This window comes from Cricetulus griseus, chromosome 4, assembly GCF_003668045.3.
Source record: "Cricetulus griseus strain 17A/GY chromosome 4, alternate assembly CriGri-PICRH-1.0, whole genome shotgun sequence".
NCBI classification, from domain to species: Eukaryota; Metazoa; Chordata; class Mammalia; order Rodentia; family Cricetidae; genus Cricetulus; species Cricetulus griseus.
The window spans coordinates 184,493,356-184,511,964 of NC_048597.1; the positions used below are offsets into that span (position 1 = coordinate 184,493,356).

The following is an 18,609-nucleotide window of genomic DNA, read 5'->3' on the forward strand; positions in this document are numbered from 1 at the left end:
CTTTTAGTTTCTATGTCACTGATAATCAGTTATTGGGCATCACACTAACAGCTTTCAACAGGGGGCGTCACCCCCACCCTGCCAGGGGACTTCAGCAACTGTCTGTCTGAGGCAGGGTCTCTTATGGTCCCAGGCTGGCCTCATGCTCACTCTGTAGCCCAGGCTTTCCTTGAACTTGTGTTCCTCTTGCCTCTGCCTCTGAAGTGCTACGATTATAGAGACATTTTTGGGTGTCACAAAAATGGACAGTTACTACTGGTGTTTCCTGGGTACTGGCCAGAGATGCTGTGAAACAACCAGTACACAGGGAAACAGTAGATTAGCTTGACCAAAATGTAGACAGTGGTGAAGCTGAGAAACCCTGCCTCAGTTGCTTTGGCTTGCAGTTTCCTGAATGAGATGTCTCCTCCATGTGAAGTTAACTGTACCTAATTTTGCCAACCTTTCCCTTACCCCAAATCTCATATGTTAAGTATGGGGTTAAGGCTCATATCTATGCTTGGGGTGGTTTGAATAAGAATGGCCCCATAGGCTCATATATTTGAATTCTTAGTCCTCAGGGAGTGGGACTATTTGAGAAGAATTAGGAGGATTAGAGGGTGTGGCCTTGTTGGAGTAGGTGTGGCCTTGTTGGAGGAAGTGTCACTGGAGGTGGGCTTTGAGGTTTCAAAAGACCATGCCAGCCCAGGCTCCCCCTTCCTCCCTCTCTCTCTCTCTCTCTCTCTCTCTCTCTCTCTCTCTCTCTCTCTCTCTTTCTCTCTCTGCCTGTGGAGCAGTATGTAACTCTCAACTACTGCTCTGGTACCATGCATGTCACCCTGCTACCCATCATGATAATAATGGACTAAACCTCTGAAACTGCTAGCCACCCAATTAAATGCTTTCCTTTATAAGAGTTGTCATGGTAACAATGTCTCTTCACAGCAATAGAACACTAAGACAATGCACATACATGTTTTTAATTCCTACAAGGGCTGCTGCTGAGTAGTGGGGTCTGAGAGCCCCCAGGGACTTATGATATCCTTGAGAACCAGATTGACTTCATGAGAAGGGTAAGCTAGAGGCTGGACCAAAAGGCCTATTTGTGTGACCCCCCAAAGGCATGGTGACAAGGACCTGTGCATGCAAGGCCTGTGGACACCTCAGGCCTTCAGCACATGTGGGCCAGTGCTTCCTGAGTTCCCAGCAGACTGCTATAGTTTTTGTGCCACAGGTGCCAAGAAAATAGCAAGACTGGGCAGTGTCTTCATTGCCTCTGCCTCCCGAGAGCTTTTCTGCATTTTTGATCAGAAATGGAAGCCTTCTCCTAACTCTGCAGCTCATTTTGCAGCCCAGATAAAGAAGCCTCATTCGTTATACTGACAGAATTGTGTAACTTTAGATATGGTTGGAAGGGGCCTTGGAAATCATGTGGTTTCCCCCCAATCTCCTAGGTCCGGAACTAGGTCCCTTAATCTGGGGTGATTGACAGCCAGGAGGGTTCCAGGAGGAACTTATTGGCATCTCTAAGCTGATATTTCTTCACTCTCACCAGCAGTGAAGTAGGCAGTCTAAAACTATGCTGTTTGGGTGCTCAGAGGAAGTGGCATTTGTTATGTATGTATAGAGAAGGACTCCCTGACTGTCCTTGAAATCTCTATATAGCTATACAGCTATATAGCTATATAGCTAAGGATGACTTCAAACTTTTGGTTCTCCTGCCTTTACTTGTGGGTATGCTGGAAACTGAACTCATAGGGTTTCATACAAGCTAGGCAAGTGCTTTACCAATGGGACTGCCTTGCCAATCCTGAGAGTGAACTTCAGAAGGAATTTTACTAACCACGAAGACATCTTCCTTGAAGCTGTGTGAAATGACAAGTATGTCATGGTCTTGATTTCCATTAAAGCTGTCCAGGAGAATTCCAGTGTCTGAAGTGATGATTCTATTGATCCTTCATGGCAAAGAGTTTTCTGTCAGCTCATAGAGGCCTTCTGTTACTAGTTGTCTCTGCCTGCTTCATGCTGGTCTGTGTGTTTCTATCTCCATATCATCAATTGCTATTTGAGATCATTTTTGTCTCTATGTTTATCTTGCTTTTGGCCTGTCTCTTCCCACTAAGGCAGGCTCTCTGTGAGTGTAGCTCTCTCTCTCTCTGAGCTGCTGTGGCTGACTACCTAGAAAATACCTAGAAAATGGTGAGTGCTAAGTTAATAATGAACAGGCGAATAAGTAAACAGGTAGCTAGAGAAGCTTGCTTCCGTTTTCCTCTTCTATGTCATAGTTTATTTGGTGCTTATGTATGAGTGTCTGCATGTATGTTTGTGCACCACTTGTGTACCTGGTGCCCTCGGAGGCTGGGAGAGTGTGTCAGATCTCCTGGATCTGGTGTTAAAGGTGGTTGTAAGCCACATATGGGTGCTGAGAATCAAACCTAGGACCTCTGTAAGAGCAACAAGTGCTCTTAGCCACTGAGACATCTCTATAGTGCCTGAACTTTGTTTTAAAAACTAAATCCAGAATACCCATTCATTAGTACATATAACATGGAACTGTTTTTTTGTTTTTGTGTGTGTGTTTTTTGAGACAGGGTTTCACTGTGTATTGGCTTTCCTGGAACTCATTCTATAGACTAGGCTGGACTTGAACTCACAGAGATCTGCCTGCCTCTGCTTTCTGAGTGCTGGCATTAAAGACATGCGCCACCACTGCCTGGCAGAAAATGGAACTATTAAGCAGACTAGTTTCCTTTTCAGATTCATATTACTTTTTATGTATATGAATGTTTAGCCTGTGCCCACAGGAAGTCAGAGCAGGCACTGGATTCCCTGAAACTGGAGTTACATATGTGACTCCATTGTGAGCCACCATGTGGGTGCAGGGAATTGAATTCAGGTCCTCTGTAAGCACAACCAGTGCTCTTAACCACTGAGCCATCACTCCAGCACCCACCCCTAACCCCTTTAAAAAACAAACTCTAGTGCAGGTATTTTTCCTAAACAATGACAGCCACCACCACCTCTCCAGGAAGCAAACACAGAGAGGGCTGCTGTGAGCAGCCTCTATGTAAGGACAGAGAATCAAAACCACCCAGAGCTGTAATGTGGCAGCGAGGAACCAGGAAGGGTAGCTTGTCAAGTCACAAGAGTTTTGTTTTGTTCCTTTAAATACTCCATAAGAAGCAGCATATTTTGTTTCCTTTGGAGACTGTAATCTGTTAGGTTTGAGGTTAGGCCTGGGAAATTGGTGGTTTTTTAAATTTATTTAATGTGTATTAGTGTTTGGCCTGCATGTATGTATGTCACATATATACAGTGCCCAAGCCAGGAGGCTGGAAAAAGGCGTTGGATCCCCAGACTAGACTTACTGAGGGTGGTGATTAAGTCTTCCCCTCAAGCTGCTGACCTTGGCTTTTGCAGGTGAGGACTTGTTGACATGGAAGCCGTAGCTTATTAAATATGCCATCATGTTTGAGTGCTGGGAATGAAACCCAGGTCCTCTGAAAAACAGCAAAAGTTCTTAATCTCCAGACCCAGGGAACCAGGTTTTCTTTCAAACACTGCCTAGCCAGGTCTGGGACCCAGTGATTCGCTCCTCTACCAAGAGGCACTAAACTAAGTCTCAGAGAAAATGTGAGCCAAGGACATGGAGCCCCAACTCTGCATCATTCAGAAACCAGTAAGGGAGATTTTCAGGGCAAAGGCGACACACACACAGCTCAAAGTTGTTGGCTCATTACTTTTCGTTCTGTCTACTTGTAGCTAATCAGGCTGGTGTCAAACAGGAAACCACAGGCACAGCTTTCCTTTCTGGTTCACAGTGTCCTGTGAATTAGGTTGTAGGTGTGGGGCTATAGAGTAAATTCCTCCATAATGGTGAAAACCCAAGTGTTCATCTGACCCCAGCTGTATGAACACCACCTGAGTATGTGCTAGAAAGGCAAATTCACAGCCCTACCCAGACCCAACCCACTGGATCTGAAGATGGTGAGCCCAAAGCCAGGGTTCTAAAGCTACTCTGGTAATCCTGGTGCCCACAAATCTAAAGATCCACTGCCTGTGGTTCACAGCCCAATCTCTCCAGAGCACTGCTGACCTTGGCTTTTGCAGTTGGTGACTCACTACATGGACACCCCAGCTTATTAAGCAAGCCACCTGGTTTGCTTAGGAACACTTATTGAAAACCTGAGCTGTCATTAGGATCTTAGAATACTGCACAAGGCAGAGAACAGACAAATTCCTTTCTAGCACCTGCTCTGGGAGAGGCCTTGGGCTGGGAGCGCTTATTTGGTGTTTTATTCCCATAGCTATCCTGCTAGGTAGATACTATGATCTGCTTTACAGATCTGGGACCTGGGGATGATGGAGGTTGAACATGGCCTTCACCTACAGACTTCTCACCTAATCATGGCTCTGCATTTGGCAATGCTATCCATTGTCTTCCTAGTACTGTGGCTCTCAAACCTTATACAGCACCAAGGAGTCCCTGGAAAGCTAGCAATAAATGGAGATTCTCTAGGTCTCCCTGGAAGGGATCCTAATTCAGAAGCCCAGGTGGGGCTCAGAGCATGGGGTTTTCATCCAAGTCCCAGAAGAGTCTGCCCGTGGACACCAGACCATACTTGGGAAAACCCTGCCTGGAGCTGCTCCCTGCCGCAGCTGGTCAGAACATTCCATGCTCAAGGCTTCTTGAGGTTTTCTGGTACTCTGTTTTGTTCTGGAAGGTCTCAGGTACTGACTGGGAAGCTAGCAGAAGAAATATGAAAACAAATAGAAGAAGGCTTTTGTAGTGAAGAGAAGTCTCAGTTGCCTGGATGTTTCTGCAGCTCGGCTGCCTCTTCAGGGCCTCCAGCCCATGTGTTGGTTTTGAGCAACTTGTGATCTTTTCTGTTACTCCCCCTACCCCCCAGTTTTGTAACTTTTCCTATGGCAATTTTGTCTTTGTGTTTGTGGGGAGCTCAGATGTGAGCAACTTCCTCCCAGCTGCAGTTAACATCTATGGAATGGTGAATTGCTTCAGCTTTGAGGTCAGAAAGGGGTTTCATGTGCTCGGGGATAAGAGCCCTTATTTTGCAGATGGGATTGACACAGTGAGTCATTTGGCAGCCCAGTGGGACACTAAATGACTTGGCACCACTATGAAGGAGGAAAGTAAGACACAAATTGAAAACAGACTTCGGGTGTGGTGCCTGGCATCCTTAGTGAATCAGTCCACACTAGTGTCTGTCCATCTGAAAGTTACTACAATAAATACCCTAAGGCAGTGCTAAGGACAAACCCAGTCCCTAAAGTGCTTCCTGCACAAGCATAAGGACCCGAGTTCAAGTCCCAGAACCACATAAAACAGACAGGTGTAGCCAGGTGGTGGTGGAGCACGCCTTTAGTCCCAGCACTCAGGAGGCAGAGGCAAGTGGATCTCTGTGAGTTCGAGACCAGCCTGGTCTATAAGAGCTAGTTCCAGAACAGCCTCCAAATCCACAGAGAAACCCTGTCTTGAAAAACAAAACAAACAAACAAACAAAGCAAAAAACCGAAACAAAACAAAAAAGCCCAAACAAACAAGCAAAAAAAAAAAAAATCCAGCCAGGTGTGTTGCTGGGCTTGGTGGCACATGCCTTTAGTCTCAGCACTCAGGAGGCAGAGGCAGGTGGATCTCTGTGAGTTTGAGGCCAGGCTGGTCTACGGAGGGAGTTCCTCAACAGCCAGGGCTACACAGAGAAACTCTGTCTCGAGAAAAAAAAAAAAAGAGAGAGAGAGAGAGAACATAGAAACACACACACACACACACACACACACACACACACACACACACACAAACACACTCACTTCCTCAAAACTCACAGTGTGAAAAGGGAAACCTGTATGAAAACAGAGTTGGCACCAGCCTATGTAGACAGAGCGCCTTCTATGTTGTTGAACTATTAAAATTTTGTAAAAGATTTCTTTTTTAATGAGTGTGTGGCTGTGTACCGTGTGTATGCAATGCCTTCAGAGGCCAGAAAAGGATGTTGGGTCTCCTGGAATTGGAGTTACAGATGGTTGAGAGTCACCATGTGGATGCTGGGAACTAAGCCCAGGTCCTCTGCAAGGGCACCCGGTGCTTTTAACCACCGAGCCATCTCTCCAGACCCCATTTTGAGTATGTCTTAATCCTGACACAAATTGTGTAGGCCAGAGATGGAGAAAATTTCATAAGAAACCAGCATTGCCTCGGTGTAACGGTGCAGGCCTTTAATCCCAGTACATGGGAGGTATAAGCACGTAAATCTGTGTGAATTTGAAGGTAGCCTGGTCTACAGAGTTAGTTCCAGGCCAGCCAGTGCTACATAGTGAGATCCTGTCTCAAAACCACCAAAGCCAAAAAGAAAGAAAAAGAAGCCGCAGCTTCCAGGAAGACCATTTGTGTTTAGAGCATGTTGCCTAAGTCTTGCTAAGAACACAGCTACCATATGTAGGAGGAATTATGGAAACATCATCTCATCTAGTCTTCAGCAGCCTTCAAAACAGTAACCACCCTCCATTTTACTGTTGATAAGATCAGCACAGTTTCTGGGGTTGTGAGCCTTTCAGTGCCTTAACTCTGATGGTCTCTGGCGAACTAGGAGAGTTGGTCACCATGTCAGCAACCTCCTGACTCATAGGTGACAGTAAGGAAGTAAGCCTACAGGGTTCTGTTCAGTCTCACAGATGACTGGGACAAGGAAACTTGCCACCTGCTTCAGTCAAGACCCCTGGGACATGTGTCTGCTCTTTTCCTTCTGTGCCACACACTACTCAGTGTCCTCGGCTGTTTGGTGTCCCTGTGCCTTATCTCTGAGGAATAGCACACTAGAAGATGGCAGGGCTTGCTCTAAAAGCTACACTGGTGACTGTGTTGAGGGACAGCTGGCTGACTGACAGCATGAGCAGAGCAGAGAGAAAGAAATACAAACTAATAAAGACACAAAAAGCAACACAGTCTTCAGGAGCCATTTATTACAGAGGCGAATTAGCTTTTGTGGAAATGGCTATTACTAATCGTACACCCCATGCCAAGCAAATTAAAAAAAAAAAAAGAAACAAACAAAACAATACCACTTATTTATGTGAGTGTGTATATGTGCTACCTCTTTTGTGTCGGAGTGCATGTATGAAAAAGTTGATTTCCTTTTTCCTTCATGTGGTTTCCGGGGATCAAACTCAGATCTTGAGTCTTGGTGCCTATACCTCAGTGAGCCACCTCGCTGTCCTCACAAACAGCTTTAAGTACTTTATAGGCATTGCATAATTCAGTCCTTCTAATGAAATCCTATCATTTTTCCTGTTTCATGGATGGGACAGTGAGATAGAAAGGTTGGGTAATTTTCTCAAAGCTCCACAGCTGGAGTGGTGAATTTGGATAGTGAGTCTTTCCCAGAGCTCAGGTCCTCAATGCCCTATGTCAGGGTAGGCACTCAATTCCAGAGACAGCGTGTGGCCAGTCCAGGATGTCTGTTGTGATATCCTAAAACATTCAAGAAAAACAACCACATTTTTTTGCATTAATTTTAAAATTAAGGTTATATTCAAATATTGTTCTGTAAGTGTTATTTTTATTACTATTATTATATTATTATTTGGTTTTCAAGACAGGGTTTCCCTGTGTAGCCCTGGCTGTCCTGGAATTTGCTCTGTAGACCCAGCTGACCTCAAATTCATAGAGATCTGCTTGCCTCTGCCTCCTGAGTGCTGGGATGAAAGGTGTGTGCCACCACTGCCCAGTAAGACTTATTATTAAAACAAACAAAAACAAAAAACCCAGCAGGCTCTCCATCCCCAGCCATCCCTAGCTCCACTGCCACTCAGTTTGCTGACTTTGCCAGTCCTCACACACCTAGGCTCTAAATGACAGGCGTATTTCCACATTTCCGAGGTCACGTTATTTTCATGTTTAGGTGTTATCTCTTGACACTTGATTGTGGAATAAGAGTGACTAGTTCATTTTTCCAACACGTCTCCCACACATGTGCAACTTCTGCCCCTTTCTTCTCCACAGACAGTCACATTAGAATTTTTGGCTTAGTTTTATACTGAAACAGGTTTCTCAATGTGTAGCCTGAGCTGGCTTAGGACTTCTGCAATTACAGACTTGTGCTACCATGCTTTTTTTTTTTTTTTTTTTTTTTTTTTTTTTTTTTTTGGCTTTTGCTGGCCTCTTCTAGGAGTTTTACATTTTCAGGCCTCTCCTTTAAGACTTTATTCCAGATTCAGCCAGTGGTTGGGTCAATGGACTTTCCACATTAGACCATGGCCCAGTAACCTAGGTAACCTTGACAGGAAGGTCCCAGAGCTGGTAAACTCTGCCATGACTTAATCGAAGCCTTGATTGGCCACATTTCAACAACCCGTGGTAGGCTCCCTATAGTTATTCATGTCATGAAAAAAAAATCCAAAGTGCTAAACCTGGTAGCTTCAGACAGTTAAGGAAGCTTTGCTGAACGTGTTAGTGGACACTGAGATGTGGATGTGGTTTTATACCGGGGAGATCATTGGTGATGATGCTTGAAGGCCAATCTTTAACATCTGATTTATTTGAGTTCATATTTGAATGTTGTGGACCATGTATAATGTAACTGTTAGAATAAAATAAGAGCTGTCAGAAGGAAAAAAAAACTTTACTGCATGTTTGGTTGATGCTTGTGTAGGATGTCCAGTTTCACTCTTGTGCCTGTGGATAGACAATTTTCTCCACACTATTGAGGCACCTCTAATATGTTTCCATTGTGTGTTCTTGGCTCTCTCATTGAAAATTAAATAACCACCTGGGTGCTAAATCCCAGCACTTGGGAGTCAGAGACAGGGGATCTCTGTGAATTTGAGGCCAGCCTAGTCTACAGAGTGAGTTCCAGGACAACCAAGGCTACATAGAGGAAACCCTATCTCAAAACAACAACAACAACAAAATCAAGTAACCGTATGTATTTGTTTATTTCCAAGTTCTCTACTCTGCACCACTAGTCTGTGTATTTCTTCTCATGGCAGTACCATATTGTTTTGATAACTGTAGTTATGTGATAGTTTAAAATTAGGAAGTGTAATGCCATTTTTTGTTTGTTTGTTTGTTTGTTTGTTTGTTTGTTTTTGAGATGGGGGTCTTACTGTGTAGCTCAGGCCAGGCTGGAACTTGTGACAGTCCTCTCATCTCAGGCTCCTGAGTGCTGTGATCATAAATGTGTATCACCATAACCAGTTTCCATTTTCCTACTCAGTTGATGCCATAGGAGTGTGTTTATGTGTGTGCATGAACATGTGTGTATATTTGCATGTATGTGTCCATGAGCATGTGTGTACATGTGTATGTGTGTGGATGAGCTTGTGTGTAATCTTTAGCAAAGAGAGATTATTTAACTTATTACTTTCAGTACTGGGGCTTGAACTGGGGGGGGGGGAGCACTCCATTGCAAGCTCCATCCTCAGCCCCTCCTTTCTTACTGGGGTGCTCTTGCTGCTCTCCTGTGTCTGGTTGCTCCAGCTGTGACCTTCAGGACAGTGCTGAAGGGCAGTGGTGAATGTGAGCATCTTTCTTGGCCTTGCTTGGTCTTGAGGAAGGCTTTCAGCAGCTCAGCAATGACAGTGATGTAGGCTGTGACTTCGTCACCTGTGTCCTTGGCTGTGGTGAGGGGAAGGAATTCCCCTATACCTAATTTGTTGAGAGTTTTTGTCATAAAAAGGTTGATCTCTGTCAAATATCTTTTTTAAATGATTTATTTATTTTTATTTTATGTGCATTTGTGTTCTTGCCTGAAGGTATTGGATCTCTCGGAACTGGAGTTACAGACAGTTGTGAGCTGTCATGTGGATGCTGGGAATTGAACCCAGGTCCTTTGGAAGAACAGCCAGTGCTCTTAACCACTTAGTCCCTTAAGTATTTTTGTCAAATATCTTGATGATCTTGTCTTTGTCCTTCATTTTGGTAATATGTATGCCATTACTTATTTATTGGAGGCTGGAGAGATGGCTCAGTGGTTAAGAGCATTTGCTGCTTTTATAGAGAACCTGGGTTCGCTTTGTACTGACACTCTAAACCACCTGTAATTCCAGTTCTAGAAGCTCTAACACCTCCTCAGGCTCCTGAACACACGTGGTGTGCATAAAGACAAAAAAGACACATACAACAAAATAAAATTTAAAATAATTTATTTGTCTTGATTTTATGTGTAAGAGCACATACTATTCTTGCAGAGGGCCTAGATTCGGTTCAGTTCCCAGGACCCACATGGCAGCTCCCAAACTCTGCAAGTCTTCTCTCCAGCCTCGTTTGGACAGGTTTCATGGAGGAGAGTTCTGGGCTCTCCTTTGTCTTGTGGAAAGAATAAGACTATTTACTGTGAGGTGCATGGATTGGAGGTGTGGCCACGTTTGCAGCTAGAATACCAAATAAGTGTTGCTCACAGTCATCCAGAACAGAAATAGGTTTGGTGTTTTTTTTGTTTTTTTGGAATGGGGATGAGAGTAGGGAAGATGTAGCCAATGGGAGGAAGAGAGGGAGGAGCCACTGGGGACCTGTAGTGACTGAAGACTGGAGGAGGGGAAAGGCAGGCCTGGAGCAGCAGAGAGTAAGGTAGGCACGCTGAGGGCAGACCATCCTGACTTCGGGGTACCAGTGGGTGTCTGGGTGGACCTCCCTGGAGAATGTTCTATCAGTGGGCCTTCAGGTGGAGCTGGGCTCCATCCCTCTGGCTGGTCACTTGTGTGTGTTCTTCCATGCTGTCTGTTTGGATCAAGCATTGGATTGCATTTGTAAAGAAACTACAGTAAGAAAGCAAATGTGGCCAGGTGGTGGTAGCACTGGCCTTTAGTCCCAGCACTCAGGAGGTAGGGGCAGGCGGATCTCTGTGAGTTCAAGGCCAGCCTGGTCTACAGAGTGAGTTCCAGGACAAGGCTCCAAAACCTACACAAAAACAAACATAAAAAGAAAGAAAGTGTGCCTTCTTGATGGAGGGGGATAAGAGTGGAAGTGCTTCTCCCAAAGCCCGGCACAGTTAATAACTCTGCTTGCTCTGTCTGTGTGAGAGCCCAGTGGATTGACCCCGGGGAATCACTTGACTGCTTCTCCGAGCCATATGACGAGCAGCTGAGACTCATTAGCCGGATTGTGGCTTTCCGTGGAGAGGCCCGATCTGAAAATCGGGTAGGATAGACTGCTTTTCAAAAGATTCTTTGGAAAAACTTTCCTAAGAAGGCTATTCAGCCTTTACCATTTCTCTCTGTTGTAACGTTAGACAAAAAGTGACCTTGTAGACGAGGAGGTGTGATCACAAGTTGTCAGTTGTCGGTGCCTTGGCAACTCCAGACTAAAGGTTTAGAAAAACACACCAACCAGATTCTCCTCTCCTGTCTCAGGTATGGTTTGCATCTGTTCTTGTTTTTTCTTTCAGTGGTTTCAGAGACCTGCTGTGCCAATTTCCAGGCACTGAAAAGGTTTGTTTTGTTAGGTTTGAATGAGCAGACCTGCATTTCAGAGCTTGGAGGAGAAAGCTCTGAGCAAAGGGAATGGTTTTCTGATGTCAGTCTTTCCACTTGGGGCAGTTTAGTGTAGGTGGCACTCCAACTTGTGAATGTCTTGTCACCCAAGATCAGGGTGTTGGCAGGACTGGGTCCTCTGGAGAGTGTCAAGGGAGAATCCATTCCTGTCCCCTCCCGGTACTTCTCCATGTTGTCCGTTGTCTTTCCTCTGTGCATGTTGGGAACCAGATTTCCTGTGTGTACGTGCCCCAGTGCTTGTGTGTGGAAGCCAGAGGTTGCCCTCAGATGTTCTCCTCTATGGCTTTTGCCTTTTGTTTTTTGGGGTTTTTGTTGTTTGTTTGAGACAGGGTTTCTCTATGCAGCCTTGGCCTCAAACTCAGAGATCCACCTGCCCCTGCCTCCCGAGTGCTGGGATTTAAGGCGTGTGCCACCACTGCCTGACTTTTACCTTCTGTATTGAGACAAAGTCTCAATTTGGGCGAGGCTGGCTGACTTTCAAACCCGGGGTCATCTCATCTCTGCTTCCACAGTGCTGGAATTACAGCTGTCTTCTCCCATGTCCACTTTTTATATGAGTTCTGGGATGGCACTTAGGTCCTCAAGTCTGAGGTGACAAGCCATCTCACCAACCCAGACTTCCCTTTCTTACAAAGACAATGGTGCTAGTTTCGGGCCCACCCCCATAATCTCTTGTAACACCTGGCTCCCTTCATTAAAAGTTCTATCTTCAAAAAAGGTAATATCCTGAGATATTGCAAGTTAGCACTTTCATGTGAAAATTTGGGGAAAGATAATTCAACTTGAAACAGATGTGCTTGAGAAGTTCCATGATATCACCCTTTGAAGGCCTGCCTTCCCAGGGCTGGGGAGCTGGCTCAGTGGTTAAGAGCACTGGCTGCGTTTGCAGAGTACCCTGGCATCTGATCCACAAGTTGCAGATACAGAGAGAGCCTGAGACTCAGCCTGGAGTGGCCTTTTGAAACCTCAGAGCCCACTCCCAGTGACACACCTCTTCCAACAAGACCACACCCCCTAATCCTTCCTAAACAGTCCACCAACTGGAAACCACACATTGGAACATGATCCTATGGGGGCCCTTCTCATGGAAATAGTCAACAAAGTGCATACCTTGGATATACTACAAACAAAACTAAGTACAAAAATCATCTTAAATCCCTCCAAATTTGGTGTTGTGCAACCCAGATTTCAATGCAGTAGAATTAGAGACCAACAATAACAGCAAGCTAGCCTATCACAGCCAATGGAAAACGAATGGGTGGTGGTGCACTGCTCCTCAGTGCTTCTGCATAAGTGAACTCAAGGCACGCCTGTTCTGTAAACAGATGCTGATAGACATGCAAACAGTCAGTTCTAAGAACCCACATCTACATAGGAAAGTTAGAACAAGGAGAGCCTGCCAAGACACTGTAAGAGCTGTATTTGATCAGACCCTGTCCTCTAGGTAAGTTTATTTTCATTCCTTTGGATTCATCTATTAAAGACTATGATATCCGGGGGTAATTAAAATATGTGTTGTAAATTTACCAGTAGAGAGAAAAACCTAGAAGACAGACTTAGTGATCCTTAATGACAGAGGCTTGGAATTCCAATATCCCATCCGTGCCACTATAAAAGGAAATCCTGTCTTACGAGTGAATGTCTATACAGAGCTGGACCCTCTGCTGGAAAAGTGGAATCAAGTGTGCAATGTCCTTTATTTGTATCTTCTGGTATCATAGAGGAAAAGTAGTATTGTGTTGTGCCACACCTCTGAATACTAAATCTCTTGTTACCTGAATTATGTGGGTAATGGCCATCTTTATCAGAGCTGCTTGTTTTTTTGTTTGTTTGTTTTTTGTTTGTTTGTTTGTTTGGCTTTGTTTTTTTGAGACAGGGTTTCTATGTATTGCTTTGGAGGTTGTCCTAGAACTCGCTCTGTTGACCAGGCTGGCCTCAAACTCACAGAGATCCACCTGCCTCTGCCTCCCAAGTGTTGGGATTAAAGGCATGGGCCAACCACCAACGCCCGGCAGAGAGCTGCTTGTTTTTGAGACAGGGTCTCACTATGCATCTCAGTGTGGCCTGTAACTTGATCAGTAGACCAGGCTGGCCTGGAATCTCCTGAGTGCTGGGATTAAGATGTGCTCCACCAAGCCCTACATATCAAAGCTAGGTTGTTTTTTTTTAAATTAGATTTATCTATTTTATGTGTATTAATGTTTTTCTTACATGTATGTATACACACATCACATGCATGACTGGTGCCCTTAGAAGCCAGAAAGGGGTGTCAGATCCTCTGAAACTAGAGTTATAGATTGTTGTGAGCCATTTTTTCCACTTTTCTTTCCACCCATGTGGATTCTGGAAACCAAACCTGGGTCTTCTACAAGAGCCATCTCTCCAGGCTCAGAGTTGTTTTTAATGGCGTTACTTAGAATGTTTTCAGATAATGATTGAGAACCTAATAATATTTTTTAAAGAATTCTATTTTAGTGGTGTTTAAACATCAGATAATAGATTGATTTTTTGAGCCTATCATACTAGTTTTTATTTTCTATCTTTTTAAAGAACTGGGTTGAGCCTAGTGGCGGCGGCTCACGCCTTTATTTCCAGCACTTGGGAAACAGAGACAGGCTTCCCTGTCATGGCGAACCCAAACTAGGGACCCAGTTTCGTAGGACCTTATTGAAAAGGCTCAAATATGCAGACGTTTGCACAGCAGCTTACCATATGTTTCCAAAGGGAAGCTCATGTTGGTTGACTGATGGTGACGGCTTTGGGGAAGAAAATCTGGATGTGTGGGACAAGAGATCCAAAAGACGAAGAAGAGAGCAGATGAGCCCATGGTGCGGAGCTTACTGTTAGAGTGCAATGTGTGTGGTGGACATATGTGTGACTCTACAAATGAAAGCCATCTGGAAATGTTGAATGCTGTAGGCAGCCACCCTGGACCTAAAGAGCACGTTGCCATGGATACAGAACAGCTCTGTTTGATATGGTTGATTAAGGGTGTGAGGGACTCAAGCGGGGAGTGAAGCTGTATCTGGTCCACCAGAGCAGCCTTTGTGAGCATCTCTGTGCCAAGCCAGTTTGTCCTTCAGGGTGTGATGATGGAGTAAGAGTCCTGCATGTAGCACTCAGCACAGAAAATCATGCTTTGTACCTTATGTTAAAGAAGCCAGATTGATTACAGAGTACTGGAAACACCACTCCTTTATAAAACCCAGTGAAAATAACACCCTGGTGTATAAATGAATGGGTACAGAAAGAGCAGGTGTTAAATACCCAGGACCCAACTTCTCTATGGATGAGAAAATGGAGAACACTCATTCTCTTTCTTAAAAAGTCAACTCAGTTATACCGACATCTCAGGGTTGTTTGCATAACTGCTTTCATTATATGAATAGACATATAATTCATATTTTTCCTGGAACAAGAGAGCGTCATCGTCCGGTCACAGAGTGAAGGAAGGGCTTGCAGCTTGCTCTGTCGCATTTCCCTGGTTGCGGCCATCTTTGATGCATGTAGCTGTGTGGGTCGGAGCTTCATCACACAAGTCCACATCCCGAGAGGACGAGTCTGCACAGAATCCGCACCTGGGCTTCCAGAAGGCGTTTGTGTTATAGGATGTTAGAGTTCCTCCTTTCACCTTCGGGTCCTTCAGCGTCCTCTGCTCTATGGTGCCATCCACCCTGGCTGCTGTGGCAGAGGCGCTGTATTGAACAGTTTTACCTTGAGCAGCAGGTGCAGGGGTTGGTAGGTCTCTGACTTAACTAATAACCCCCACATTCTGTAGCTTCAGAGCCTGTGACTAGCAGATGGACTTGCATGTAGTCTGTCTTCCAGGTGGCTTAGGTTGCTCCTCTATTTCCGTGCTTGGAGAATGTTTTCTCTCATGTCTTTGAGGAATGTCATTTCTTAGTGTCATTCTCTCAATTGAGTGGAAAGTGCCAGGCTTACAGATGTGAGATGGGGTCCAAGCCCTGACCTGCCTGGAGTGATGAGCAGCTCATGGAGTGCGAGCCCTGACCTGCCTGGAGCCATGAGCAGCTCTGGCTGAGTTCATCCACACTCAGACACTTCATTGCTCACTTCCCCAGGAGGGTGTGGTATTTGTCACCCTGTAGAAGATCCTGGCTCCAGGTCGTGTTCTTCACTGTCTCCCTTGTCCCCACAGAAAGCAGCCACCTACTGGGAGTGGACTTGGCACCCTCTTCATTTTTATCAAATTCTTGGAGACAGCCTACCTTCAAGGTGTCATTTAGAGGCATGCTCAGCTGTGGGCTGGCATTCCATGACAGTGACATATGGCTGTGTGCATTGTGAGGCTCCCTCCACATTATTTAAGATATTACTCAGGAAGCGAATCAGCCACGCCCGTACTCTACACACGGAAAGGGGTGCCCTCCCTCCCATTAGACTGTATGTAAATCCAGAGGTACTTGTCTCAAACTGTAAGTACTACACACCCAGTGTTTTAGTAAATTTCCTAAATCCCTGTGAAGACCCATATTCTGATCCTCAAAGAGGCTTCAGCAGTAAGTCTAGATGTTGCCTCTAGAGTATCAATGGTCCACACTGGGATAAAAAGCTAGCATTTCCTTTCAGCCATGGACAAGGGTCTTCCAAATGTACTCAGGAAAGATCTATGTTACCACTTCCGGGTCTTCAGTGTCCACTGCTAAGGGATGGCAATTCTAGAAATGCTTGGTGGACTTTGGAACTGACAGCACTTAACTTTTCTTCAAGTTGGTTCTTTTCCCCGAGGGCCCTATGTGTCTTTCTGAACAGTAAAGGTACAGACTGAATTAACAGTAAGAATAGGTTTTAGCCCAGGACCAGAATAGGAAGACTTGGTGGACTTTGCAGAGCCCCCGTTGAGGGCCCTACCCTGCCTGGGGAGTGGTGGGTGGATGGGGTGGGGGGTAGGCTGGGGGTGGGGAGGAGGGTTGGGGGTGAGGGGAGGGAGAGGGAGAAGGGACTTGAAATAAGCTTGTTCCCTAACTAGAACTAAAAAAAAAAAAAAAAAGAATAGGTTTTAGGACACAGTGGCCCTCACCTTTAATTCTAGCCCCCAGAAGACAGAACAGGAAGGTCTGTGAGTTTGGGGCCACACCGGTGTTTGTAGTAAGATCTGTGCCAGCCAGGGCCACACAGTGGGACCTTCTCTAAACATCTAGGACAAACCTGCACTTATTGCTAGGACAGGTAAGATAGCTTACTGGGTACAGGTACTGCTGTCAAGCATGACAACTTGAACTGATCTCTGGAACCCACATGGTGGAAGGAAAGAGCTAACTTCTGCATCCTTGTCCTCTGACCTCTACAATGTTCCACCCCCCAAAAAATAAATAGAAACAAACAACAAACAAACCTCTGTGCTGCTAATAAGTGGAAATGGTTGGACACTTGAACCAATCTCTTTGCTGAAATCTTCCTGTGAGTTCCCTCAGCCTGTAAGTCACGTCTATGAGCTTAGTAGGGTTAGGATGGTTGGTTTTACTTGTTCACTTGACACAACCTAGAGGCACTTAGGCAGAGAGTCTCAGCAGAGGCTTATGTACATCAGGGTTGCCTGTAAGCCAGTCTGCCGAATTTTCTTGATCACCTTAACTGATAGATGGTCAAACCGTTCCCTGGTTTTGAGCCCTGCACTGCTGAGGAGTGGAGGAAGAGTGGAACACCAAGCACGTGTGAAGGCATTCATCCTCTCTGCTCTTGACTGTGGATGTGGTATGGACAGCTGCTTCCAGTTCTTGCCACTGTCATTTCCTGAATAGATGGAATGCTATTGTCACTTCCCGAATAGATGGACTGCCATCTGGAATTGTGAGCTAAAATGTGTGTGTGTGTGTGTGTGTGTGTGTGTGTGTGTGTGTGTGTGTGTGTATTTGTATGTATGTGGTTAATAACATTTAATGGAAAAGGGATCAAGGAGCGGTTTGTGGGAGGATTTGGAGGGAGTAAAGGAGAAGGGAGAAAGTATATAATTATAATATAATCTCAAAAATTAGAAAAAGTAAAAAAAAAACACCCCCACCCCCCGTTTCCCTAAATTGCCTGTTGTCAGTGTGTTATCACAACAGCAGAATGAACATGGACAGTTGGCTCCCTCTTACAGCCGATGGGATGAGGCTCCTCTTAAGAACTGGAACCAGCAGAAGAGTTAGGGTTCAGAGCCTCATAAACAGACCATGGGGAAGGCGCTGTCTCTGTACTGTAAATCTGTGCAGATTTGAGAATGATAAATAAAATGAGCCATGTCTGGTGCTGTTTGTGGCATGTGACAGCTGTTAATAATGTTTCCTGCTTTTTGATTTATTTTTTGAGACAGTCTTGCTCTGTGGTCCAGTAACCTTCCTGATTCAGCTTCCTGAGTCTTGGGTTACAGGCGCAGTCTCCTAAAGCTCACCTCCCCCTTTTATCTGAACTGAAACCGCTTTCCTTTTTCACTCTCTGGAAGACAATTAAACGATGTTTAAGAGTTTTGTTTGTGTTTTTGTTAGTTTGGGTGCTAGGAATTAAACCTAGGGCCTCAGACTGCTAGGCAGGTGCTCTACCACTGGACCATATTCTCAGGGTCCTTTTTACTGTTTATTTAGAGGCGAGGCCTCACTGTATTGCCCAGACTGGCCTTGTCCTTTCTGTCTTCCTGCCTTATCCTCTGGAGTAGCTGGGATTCCAGGCTTGTACCACTAGGCCCCGCCTTCTTTTTCTTTTCTTTCTTTCTTTTTTTTTTAATAAGGAAGCTCTTTGCCTAGTAGGCACTTATCTCACATGTGGTTGGTATTGAGGAAATGGGTGTTCTTTGCTTTCTATTGTTAGTCTGATGAGAATGAGGGTGGGGAGCCTTTTGAAAAAATATTTGTGTAAGGAGGAGAGAGAAGGCAGCTGAGCAGGAGCCGTCTGGAGCTTTTGACACTGATGGAGGCACTGAAACAGTACTTCCTCCAGGAGACAGGGACTTAGATATGTGGCCCGAGCAGATCCTTCGATTGGTTATTTAATTAATCTTTTTTAATGTAGATGAGGTTCTGGGCATTTCTCAATTCTGATAGTAGTCACCGGCTGTTAGATCATGGAGTGTCCGGCAGCTAGTAAAGGGACCGCACAGTCTGAGATAATCAGGTTAATGTGTTGGTTAGC

The 18,609-nt window shown here is 45.1% G+C and overlaps 1 protein-coding gene across 2 annotated transcripts in view; it reads left to right on the plus strand.

Annotated features, from left to right (window-relative positions):
• Rab27a (RAB27A, member RAS oncogene family) overlaps positions 1-18,609 on the plus strand; it is a 55,610-nt gene that overhangs the window by 10,380 nt on the left and 26,621 nt on the right. The window contains exon 1 of one of the 2 annotated variants that reach the window (XM_035443807.1): positions 15,845-15,917. The exons of the other annotated variant lie outside the window; for it this stretch is intronic. The gene's annotated coding sequence lies outside the window, so the exon portion shown is untranslated. Of the gene's footprint in view, positions 1-15,844; positions 15,918-18,609 lie in introns of those variants that run through there. 2 annotated transcript variants of the gene reach the window in all.